The sequence below is a fragment of the Rhincodon typus genome, chromosome 42 (genome assembly GCF_021869965.1).
Source record: "Rhincodon typus isolate 14 chromosome 42, sRhiTyp1.1, whole genome shotgun sequence".
NCBI lineage: Eukaryota > Metazoa > Chordata > Chondrichthyes > Orectolobiformes > Rhincodontidae > Rhincodon > Rhincodon typus.
The window spans coordinates 4,561,360-4,571,538 of NC_063373.1; the positions used below are offsets into that span (position 1 = coordinate 4,561,360).

The 10,179-nt window shown below is 44.1% G+C and overlaps 1 long non-coding RNA gene across 1 annotated transcript; it reads left to right on the plus strand.

Moving 5' to 3' along the window:
• Nucleotides 1–2,916: 2,916 nt before the first annotated feature.
• Nucleotides 2,917–7,642, plus strand: LOC109922873. Its single transcript, XR_002259654.2, has 3 exons — nt 2,917–3,010; nt 3,353–3,460; nt 6,906–7,642. It is a non-coding gene; the product is annotated as an uncharacterized LOC109922873 (long non-coding RNA).
• Nucleotides 7,643–10,179: the final 2,537 nt, after the last annotated feature.

Genomic DNA, 10,179 nt, shown 5'->3' on the forward strand with positions numbered 1-10,179 from the left:
TTCACAAGTTTCAAAATCTCCCCTCCCCCTACCGCATCCCAACACCAGTCCAGCTCGTCCCTGCCTCCCTAACCTGTTCTTCCTCCCACCTATCCCCTCCTCCCACCTCAAGCCACACCTCCATCTCCTACCGACTAACCTCATCCTGCCCCCTTGACCTGTCCGTCCTCCCTGGACTGACCTATCCCCTCCCTAACTCCCCAACTACACTCGCCTTTACTGGCCCCATCCCCGCCTCTTCGACCTGTTTGTTTCCTCTCCTCTATCCCTCTTCTATCCGCCTCCCACTCTCTCCCTATTTATTTCAGAACCCCCTTCCCCTCCCCCTTTTCTGATGAAGGGTCGAGGCCCGAAACGTCAGCCTCTCTGCTCCTATGATGCTGCTTGGCCTGCTGTGTTCATCCAGCCCTGCACCTTGTTATCATCAATCTGGTATGTGATTAACAGCAACAATAACAGATGGAATCTAACACCTACAGTTACTCAATGACCTTGCTGGTGTGTCAGTGGGTGCTGTCGCTTAATGAATCCCTCCCCAAACACTGAGCAGGTGAATTTCCTCTCCCCTGTGAGAGTGTATTTGTGTAAATGCAGGCTATCAGACTGAGGGAATCTCTCCTCTCACGCAGGGAGCACATGAATCGCCTCTCCCCAGTGTGAATTCTCTGATGTGCAGTGAAGGTGGATGACTGCTGAAACCTCTTTCCATGGCCAGTGCATTTGAATGGACTTTCTTCAGTATGAACTCTGTCTGGTGTAACATGAGGCAGGATCACTTAGTAAGTTCCCTACACACAAAGCAGGTGAATGGTCTCTCCCTCGTGTGACTATGTTGATGAATTTCCAGCTGGTATGGATAATAGAATCCTTTACCACAGTCCTTATATTTCCATGGTTTCTCCCCAGTGCCAGCTCCAATGTGGCTGTGCCAATGGATTTTGAGCAGTGATGGATGCTTGAATACTTTACCTCAGTCCTCACATCTCCATGGTTTGGTCATAGTGTCAGTGACCTCATGACCCTCCATTTTGCACAATCTGACGCTTCATCTGCAAGTGTATGGTGTCTCTCCACCCTGAATGTGGTGGAGTATTTTTTTTTTCAGGCTGTGTGACTGGATATTAGATCTTTCCACGGACAGTTTCCTAGAATACTTTCAATTGGGTGTGTGTCTGAGTCTCAATAATATTTGAAATCTTTTCCCACTGACAGAACAAATAATTCTCCTTCCACGTTCAAGGCCTGATGATATTCAGGTCCTAATGAATCAAGCGACTGTTCAATCGTGACCAGATATGTGGTATAAGTTTTCTGTTCCCATCATCTCCTTTAAGTCCATATGTTTACAAAAGTCATCATTGTCAGTCCAGGAATAAATTCCAGTTTCTATGGAACATTTATTCCCTTCTCATGTCCCCAAAGCTGTGAGATCCCGGTCACACACGTTCCCCCTCCTCCCAACATCTGTAACACCACAGAATTCCCTGCCACAGTTGGAGCAGGTGAATGGCCTCTCCCCACTGTGACTCCACTGGTGTGTTTTCAGTTCAGGAGGGAACCTAAATCTTTTCCCCACAGTTCCTGCAATTCCATGGCTTGACAAACCAACTCATCGGCTGAAGCCTCATCCATACACCTAAAACGTGTCTCCCGCTGTCAATGGTATTTTCCCTTCCATGGTCACAACCCAATGGTATTTCAGGTTGTGATAACTTGTTTGATATTGTTAGACCCTGCTGTGGTGTTTGATTGGAATTTTCCAAAGGCAAATCTACTTCATGCCCTGTGAAACTGACTAAAAGCCAAAGAAAGGGAGTTGGAGAGAACCCATAGAAGCCCAAAGCCGGTTGTGAAACTGAGTTGAATGAAGCTGGTAAGTCTGGAGGCCAGCACTCAGGAAAAGGGACCATGAAAGCTGGCAGATTGTCACAAAAACCCAACTGATTGACTGACTAATATCCTTCAGGAAAGGGTACCTGCCACCTGTTCTAGGCAGTCATAAGACTCTGGGCTCTATGCAAAGTGAAGGGGAGAGAAATGTGACAGCGTGATTTTAAAACTCACAACACAAGCAGACCTTGACAAAATCTCTATGTCAAATGCTGCTTCATAATAGAATATTCCATTGATTTATGGAATTATTATGTGCAAGGTGCTTGTTGGGTTCCTAAGAAACGAGGAACAGTCTGCGATCTTTAAAAATATCCAGTCTCATTTCTTCTTAGATGTAGACTACATAGTTACTATTGAGATCTCTGCAGCAACAGCTTTTATCATGCTTCTTACATTTTTTACTTGATCCTCCTTGAAACTGCAAATAACAGTCAAGAAGGGTCCAGACCCGAAACGTCAGCTTTCCTGCTCCTCTGATGCTGCTTGGCCTGCTGTGTTCATCCAGCTCTACACCTTGTTATCTCAGATTCTCCAGCATCTGCAGTTCCTACTCTCTCTGAAACAATAAATATTGGTCTGGGCAGCAAAGACCACACCCATGAATAAATTAAAATTAAGACGGGTTTTCGTTTCGTAGACAAATAGCAGAAGCTCAGATAATTCTCCTTGGAGCTGAGAACGTTAAGCAGTGACTTAGTTGAGCTGTAGATTTGTTTTCAGTATATTTCATTGGGAGAGAGAGGGATATATATTGTTAACACTGTCACAATGTTTGGTAGCCATAGAAGACAGCTTTCACAGAATTGGCAAATAATCCGAGGTGAAAATGTGAAGATTATTTCGCTCAGCAAGTTCTGAGGATCTGGAACAGCCTGAACAGCAGCTGGATGGAGATTCAGCAGTCATTCTCAAAATCGGTGAACAGGTTTATTTCAAATCACAAGCCTTCGAAATGCTGCTCCGTCGTCAGGTGAGGGCACTGTGTAATCCTCTAACCAATGGGAGTGAACGAGGGGCGGGGCGAGCTCGACGGCACGTGATCAGTAACGCTTTCCGGCTCTGCTGCGTTAATACCTAACTGGCGCCTCAGTGTTTGTGGGAGGAGGTAACGGGTAAGGTAAGGAGGTACAGCGGACACCGGGAAGAAAATTGAGTTAGACTGGAGTGGGAGATTTTATGAACACTCAGTACAGGCCGCTAGATTCGAATTAGAAACTCGCGGTTCCGCGTTTGCAGCAAACGGCTGCGGGCCTCAGGCGGTAATAGGCTTCAGAAGGCGGTAGCCATCTTTATTGGGGGCAATCCGCTGCAGCGCGCATCCGTTTGCTTCTTGGAAGGGGCGGGGCGATTTGAAGAGGAGCATTTATACAACAACTTGAAAACCAAGAGAAATGTCTGTCTTTTCTAGATTTCTATCCTGGACCGACAGTGATTTTACTTTTGTGAATTCGTATTACAGGATATAATTGAGAATAATTTGCAGACTGGGATCTCAAAACAAGTTCTGACAGTCAGCGGCGTCATCAGGATCTGAATATCATTGGCATTTAACTGTGGAAGGAAAAAGGTTTGTCTATTCTGTCTGTGGGAAAATATCTCCGATATGTTTTTAACTCAAAAGACAGCAACATGTTCAAATTCGTGGTTAGATCACCCTGGGGTGTGTGCTCAGTTCTGCAGCTGAGGAAGTAGATACTGGGCTGAGAGGCAGCGTAGCTTTATCTAAATAACACATTAACTCTTTGAAAGAACTGCCATATTTCATCCCAATCGCCCACTTTATGATTTTGACCTATACATTTATTATTCTCAAATACCTGTAACCTTCCTTTAAAATTCCTTATGAACTCAAACTCTGGCACCCTTTCAGGTGGAACGTTCCAAATCCTGACAACACTATTGATCTTGAACCTGCTGAAGCTCATTTTGAGTCTGCAGGGTTACAATGTGCTGAATTGAAAGATGAACTGCATTGGATCAGTACAGGAGGCTGAGGTCAGCGTAGGTGTGAGCAGACAATTAAAATGACAAGGCTGCACTGTTGAGTGCTGCTTGGCTCGGTGAGAGTGCTTTGGAGCTGAGTGTTTTCAATCAAAAAGTTAGGTGAGGCAGGGAGAAGGCGAAGCTGAAAGATTGAGTGTGGGGCTTAGTCTCAATTCAGGCAGTTTGGAAAGTTGCACAGTCCCAATAGAAACAGCCAATTAGTAAGTGATACCTGCAGACTGTTTTCTTAAAGTCATGACAGGAGTCCTTGAGCCGTGGTGTGCTCCTCTTGCACAATGTGGGAAATAAGGGATGCTTCCAGTGTCCCTGACAGCTTCACATGCAGGTGCTGTATCCATCTGCAGCCACTGGCTACCTTCGGTTTTGAGCTGGAGCTGTGGGTGACTCACTGTGGTGCATCCATGACACGGAAAACGTAATTTGCAGCACGTTTAGAATAGAATAGAATCCCTACAATAGAGAAACAGGCTCAACCCAACACGTCCATGCTGACCCTCCAAAGAGCACTCCACCAAGACTCGGCACCCTACACTATCCCCGTAAGCCTGCATTTCCCATTGCTAACGCACCTAACTTTCACATTCCTGAAGACTATGGATGATTTAGCACGGCCAATCCACCTAACTTGCACATCTTTGGACTGTGGGAGGAAACCGGAGCACCCCGTAGAAACCCACACAGGCACGGGGAGGATGTGTAAACTCCACTCAGACAGTCGTCTGAGTGTAGAATTGAACCTGGGTCCCTGGCGCTGTGAGGCAGCGGTGCTAACCATTGAGCCACGATGGCCACACCATTTTCCAAGATGGTCGCACCAGCCAGCTCATAAATACCAAGGGTGGTCTGCAGCATAAAAAGGGAGGAAAGCAAGTGGCAGGACTACAGGGACAGGAGATTCAAAACAGTAATCAGACATGAATCTAGGATGGTACATTGCCTCCCTGGTGCCAGGATAAAGGATGTCGTGGAGTGGCTGCAGGGCAATTTTGAGCTAGAGAGTGAACAGCCAGTGGTCATGGTTCACGTAGGTACCAACGACATAGCTAAACAAAGGGATAAGGGCCTGAAAGCTGAATAGAGGACAAGAGGGGATATATTAACATACAGAGCCTCCAACATAATTTTAGACTTACTCCCAGTGCCACGTGCCAGCAAGAGCAGGAATAAGAGGGTAGACCAGATGAATGTGTGGCTGGAGAAATGGTGTACCAACGAAGAGTTTAGACTCTTGAGGCATTGGGATCATTTCTGTGGGAGTTGGGACCTATACAAGCCTGACCAGTTGCCCCTGGGCAGAGCTGGGACAAATCTCCTCTTGGGACCTTTTGCTAGTTCCATTCATGAGGTTTTAAACTCGTATGGCAAGGGAATGAAATCAAAGTGTAGGCTTAGATGGGTCAGATTCAGATCTGGAATTGCGAGGTAGAATATTAGTTAGTGATGCAGTCAGTGGATCTGAGAGACAAAAGAGGGGAGGATTAAACGAGGATAGATTCTCTCTTCACACATCAGTCCTGACATCCCAGGAATCAGTCTGGTGAACCTTCTTTATACTCTCTCGATGGCCAAGGCATCCTTCCATGCAAAAGGAGAACAGAAGTGCACACAAAACTCCAGTTGTGGTCTCACCAAAGCCCTTACAGAAAGATTTCCCTGCTCCTGTACCTGAACCCTGTCACAATGAAGGCTAACGTATCATTTGCATTCTTCCCTGCCTGCCACTCCTGCCTGCTTACAAAAGGAGCGTCTCAGGAAAACATGGAACAAAATGGGGTCACAGACTCTGATATAAAATTGTAGAACGCAATGTCAGCATCATACCCATGCTGGTCATCAAGCACCTATTTACTTGATCCCATTTTCCGACATTCAGCGTGTAACCTATATTGCAGTGCCTTGTATGATCATCTAAACATATCTTCAAGGTTGCAATCGTTCCTGCATCTGTTGCCATTTCAGATGCTGCCAGACCTGCTGAATGTCTCCAGCATTTTCTGATTTTATTACGGATTCCCACCATTTTGCTTAAGAGCTTAGTGTCACAGAGTGATACAGCATGGAAACAGACACTTTGGTCCAACTCATTTATTTGGACAGATATCTGGTCTAGTCCCATTTGCCAGCATTTGGTCCATATCCCTCTAAACACTTCCTATTCATGTACCCATCCAGATGTCTTGTAAATGTTGTGATTGTACCTTTCTCCACTTCTTCCTCTGGCAGCTTGTTTCATACACGCACCACCTTCTGTCTGAAACGATTGCCCCTCTAGTCCCATATAAATCTTTCCCCTCTCACCTTAAACCTGTGGTCTCTATTTTTGAACTCCCCTACCCTGGGAAAAAGATCTTGGCTATTCACCCTACCCATGTCCCTCATGATTTTATAAATCTCTACTAGGTCCATTCCTCAGCCTCTGACACTCCAGAGAAGAAAAGCCCCAGCCAATTCAGCCTCTCCCTATAGCTCAACTCTCCAATCCCAGCAACAACTTTGTAAATCTTTTCTGAATACTTTCAAGTTTAACAATATCTTTCCTACAACAGGGAAACCAGAATTGAATGCAGTCTTCCAAAATTGGCCTAACCAATGTCTAATACAGCCACAACATGCCCTCCCAACTCCTATACTTAATGCATTGACCAAGAAAGGCAAGCATTCTAAATGCCTCCTTCACCACCCTGCCTACCTTTCAAGGAACTATGTACTTGTTCTTATCCTTTTGGAGGGATTGAACGGTATAGGGAGAAAACAGGACTGAGTTGTAGATCTATAAAATGCCTCTTCCTCGTGCCTGCCTCTCCCACCTCTATCTCTTTCTGTAGTTTTGTGTAAACATTGACTGGTTCCCTTTTCTGGTGGAGATTTATGAACAAGTTCAGGTTTAATGATAACTCAGCAGTTTCCCTCAGTCTCTTCTCCAAAACTGACCAGATTAATTGCTCTCAATTTCACAACCTGTGTGTCTTTCTGGTTTCTCCTAATACATTTGTTTTCTGTTTTGAAAGGTTGATTTGCACTTCGAGACTTCAAATGAAACCACGTCGAGATCTGATAGTCACATTGAAGGAAAAAGCACCATTCACACTGGGGAGAAACCTGCATCGTCTGTGTGTGGAAGAGTTTGTGAAGATTCATCTGAAATGTCCAAACGCCAGCGCAGTCACACTGGGGAGAGACTATGGAAACATGGGGATTGTGGGAAGGGATTTCTTTACCCATCCCAGCTGAAAACTTACCCACGCAATCACACTGGGGAGAAGCCATTCATCTGCTCTGATCGTGGAATGGGATTCGCTCGGTTATCCGGCCTGCAGATACACCAGCGGGTTCACACTGGGGAGAGACCATTTGTCTGCTCTACGTGTGGGAAAGGATTCACTCGGTCGCCTTTCCTGCTGATACACCAGCAAGTTCACACTGGGAAGAAACATTCACTCGGTCATGTCACCTGCTGGTACACCAGCCTATTCTCTCTGTGGAGAGACCTTCACTTTTTCTATATGTGGGAAGGGATTTCAAACTGTTAACACACCAATGAAATGACACTGGATGGATCCCGTTCACCTGCTGAATTTGTGTAAAAGGCTTTGCTGTTTGCCAACACACCAGCAAATTCACAAAAGAGCCACAGGTGAAGGATCTGACTTTGACTCACACCAAGGAATGAATCTTGGTTATTGGACTGTTTGTATTGATGTTATTAAACCCTGTTCTATTAAAGGGGCTGATATTGTAGATAAAATGTTGATATAATTGTTTATCTTTAGGATAAGTTTTGAAAATAATCACATTGCAGCTGCACATCAACACCTTTACATGGGGTGAAGACTGTCCACCTGTATATTGTTTGTAAAGTGATTTTGAGGTTCATCAGGATTGGTTAAACAACAATGAGTTCCCCAGTAACTGTCAGCGTTGGATTTTGATGCTATTGTTATCCAAATCCAAACCATGCTTTCTGGCCCTATTTCTGATGTTTGTAAACACCACAGGTTCAGTTACCTATTTGGGATAAAAATAATACAAATCTAAAACTAAATTGCATCAAGTCTTTGTCTCATTCTGAGTCCCTTAGAGATAAGAAAATCAGTACCCTTCACATGACCAGCTGGGAGAAGGCACAACCGGATGAGATATAGCCTGAAATGCTGGAAATTAAGTTACAAGTGCTGTTGGGGAGTGTGCAACTTTACTTAGCAAAAAGATGGAATCTAGAGAGAATGTCCAAAAAAGTAGGAAGAAAAGAGAAGAATCAACAAGTGAGTCAGGAAGGCATCAACATTTGGTATAAGGGTGTTTGACACCCTGTTACATGGCATTGATTTTAATGCTAAGAGTGTGCCAACCAACGCAGATGAGTTGAGGATACAAATTAAAAATGGGGGTATGATAACATTGCTGTCACTGATACATGGTTGAGAGAAAGGCAGGTTTGGAAACTCAGTATTCTAGGATACAAAGGTCTTCATGTGAGACAGCAAAGGAGGCAAAAGAAGAGAAGGTGTAACAATTATGTTTAAGGAATTTATTACAGCAATCAGGAGAGATGACATCTTAGAGAACGTAAATAAACAAGTGGAGCTGGTCAGCAGGCAAATGTCAGAGAAGTGTAACAGTAATAGGGTCGTGATAGCGGCAGATTTCAACTTCCCCCAACATTCACAAGATAGCGTGAAAAGTTTAGAGGAATGTTTAAAGTAAATCCAGGACAGCTTTTAAAGCCAGGATGCAGAAGTCCCAACAAGATAGGGGGAAAATCTAGATTTTCGGTAACAAAGGTGCACAATTGACTGAAATATCAGTGGGGGAACATTTTGCAGACAGGATTGTTATGGAAAGAACCAGGATGGACCTCAAATCAAAGATCTAAAATCAAACAATTTAGAAGGGTTGGTTATGATTTGGCCAGAGTGTACAGGGAGCAGATACTTTCAGGTACATGTGCAAGAGTGAATTTAAATGGGGAGATATGTAGAGCTGTAAGGGGAAACATGAATTGATACAGCCAGGTAAAATTAAGGAAAATGCTCAGTTGTTTTACAGGTACATTAATGGGTAAAGGATAAAGGGGGAAAGGGTAAGGCCCATTAAATGCAATCACAAACCTCTCCCTGATTTGTCTGTCTCACTAGTGAATACTGACACAAAGAATTCATTTAGAACCAACCCTACATTCTCTTGTTCCAAGTACAGTTTACTGCTGTGTTCCTTAAAGAAATTAGAATAGAGAGAACGTTTTGAGTCATCTGGCAAGCTGAAATGTGGATAAACCTTCAGAGTCAAGTGAAATGTATCCTCTGTTGTTGGGACGAAATAGCAGGGCTGCTTGCAAAAATTATCAGTGCTGGTTAGAGCTGCCCATGACCGAGCAGCACAAAATGTCCAACAACTGCCCAGTCACAGTTGCTGACAAGGTTGCTGAATGCACATAAGATATAAATAATAACATTTAGTGTTTGAGTAACAATAGTGCCTCTGTAAGACATAGAGGATAACATTTAACTCTTGATTCGGCTAATGCATAAGACAGGTAATAATATAGTCTTAACAATAGCGGCTCTGTAAGACATAGATAATAACATTTAGCATTTGGCTTTGAAAAAGGACATCTCGCACTAACTAGCTGTTTAATTAATAATTACAGATATAGACTCTGAATTAGTTACAGAAACAAAAAGAGGCAAACCGGAACGCACATAGTTAACGATCAGTTCAGTGAATATGGTCTCGAAAGCTGGTCTCTCGCACTCTCTCCCCTGCCCCCAACCCCATTCTCTCTCTCGCGCTCTCTCTCTCTCTCTCTCTCTCTCGCTCTCTCTCGTGCACTCACTGTCTGTCTCTCTCCAACCACATAACTTCGTTGGAACTGATCAAAAATCGATAATCTCATATATTTCCTGTAATGAGAAATTTAAAAGGTTCTGAAATCCAATTAATTGGCAGTTAACACGGTGCAGCTGGAAAATGTTACTTGAATGCAGTATCCATTGTGAAAAGTCTCACGAAGAGACTAAGAGTCTGGAAAGCATCATGGAGGACCAGGGGTGGATCACAAGCCTGTCCATCTCAGTGATTAGCAAGCTTGAGCTGTGTAAATGCTGCATTTACGAGCCAATTACAGAGGGACTTTTTGGCACCGCTGACTAATAGTAATCAAAGTAGGGTGTGTGTGCTCTAAGTTTAAATTGTGTAAATTAAGACATTCTGAAGCTTTGTGTGTGCCTTTTTGCTGTGTGCTGCAGCTGAGCTGTAAATATAGGTCACCTGAAACCACCCCAT